Here is a 1,772-nt window from a genome sequence, read left to right on the forward strand (position 1 = left end):
CTAGCTATTCATCTTGGGTTTATGTTTTCAGTATTACCGGTATAACAGATGTTTTATATAAGATATGACTTACTAGAAAATATGAAAGCATGTGATTATTTAGTATGATATGATGAACGTTTACGAAATTTGAAATGTACTGTATACGTATATTTGCATTAAATATTCATGTTACCACACAACTGTATTTAGTTTATTTTCCCTTACTGAGAAGTGTCTCACCCCCAAACTTAATTAATTTTTCAGGAACCCCTGAGAGATCGGCGGGTCAAGGCCGACGTTGAGCTAGTGAGGTTACCCTATGAGAAGGGTAAGATTTTGTAATAGGGTGTTATTTTGTGTTCGACCCTAGAGATATTTTGATGTATATGAGGATGTATAGAAGTACATTTTTATAATGTTATAGAAAGCTCTGGTATTATGCTTTATGGATGGATGTTTGGATTTTATGTTTACTGCTGCGTAGAATTCCGCTGTTTTGACAAGTGTCCCCGCTACCCACAAGTTCGGGTTGACCATTTGATCTATTATGTGACATTTTATGTTAAGAAATTAAGGGACGTTACATTGGGTATCAGAGCCTAGGATACTAGGTTCTGTAGACTCTAGAGTGCAGCAGTAATAATACCAGAGTATAGGATAAGGGGATTTGAGGTCTAGTTTTGTAGTCTAGATGCAGGGCTTCTGTGGTGGTTTGTGTGATTTCCCTGAGGTGACAACTTCAAGATATTCATTGTAAACTATCGTCGGGTTGGGTATCTAGGTTGCAGGATTGAACCTTGAATTAAGATCAAGAGTGAGGACTTAATTAGGAAAATATACCATATGAGCTGAGTGATATGTATAGAGAATGAGGTTTTGAGTTAAGTTACATGTTTTTCAGGATGGGCCTTGGTGGCAATAGTGCCCACGCTAGTGGAAGTGAGGGTGCTGGACCCTCGGGCGCTGCGGGTAGTGATTCAGATGCCGTTTTACATAGCATAGCACAGCAAGTGATGGCAGAGATTGCTAGAAGTTTGAAGGGACAAGGTGGTCCATCTGGAGGCCACAATAGCTCGATAGAGAGGTTCATAAAGATGAATCCTCCAGCTTTCTCAGGGGGAACGAATCCTGCAGTCGCTGAGAATTGGGTGCAGGAGATAGAAAAAATATTTGCAGTTCTACAGTGTTCTAAGGAACAGAGGGTACTATTTGCCACATATAAATTGACTGGAGAGGCCTAGAGGTGGTGGTCGGCGGTGAGAGTATTAGAGCAGCAGAGGATTGTACCTGTAGATATGATGTGGGAATGGTTTAAAGAAACATTCTTTGACAAGTATTTTCCAGGCTCTCCTAGGGAGGCTAAGATTAAGGAGTTCCTGAATTTGAAGTAAGGACAGCTATCAGTACAGCAGTACGCGGCGAGGTTCGTCGAGCTATCTCGCTTCGCCCCGTACATCATTCCAGATAAGGCAAAGAAGGTACAACAGTTTGAAAGAGGCTTGAGGAGAGAAATTTATAAGTGGGTATCGATTCTGAAGTTGCAAGATTTTACTGAACTAGTGGATAGAGCCACTATAGCAGAGATTGGAGAGCGGTTGGAAGCTGAGGAGCAGAGACAAAAGAAGAGGTCTACACCTTCTGGTTCCCAGCAGGGAGTCGGTTGCGCCGCGTGGAAGAGAGGTGGCTATTATAGGGACCGAAGAAAAAAGATCGGGAATCGCGGTTTCTAGGGTGTGCAGCCATCTCCAGCTTGCCCATCTTGTGGGTTGAGACACCTGGGAGAGTGTCGT

This window comes from Malania oleifera, chromosome 8 (genome assembly GCF_029873635.1).
Source record: "Malania oleifera isolate guangnan ecotype guangnan chromosome 8, ASM2987363v1, whole genome shotgun sequence".
NCBI lineage: Eukaryota > Viridiplantae > Streptophyta > Magnoliopsida > Santalales > Ximeniaceae > Malania > Malania oleifera.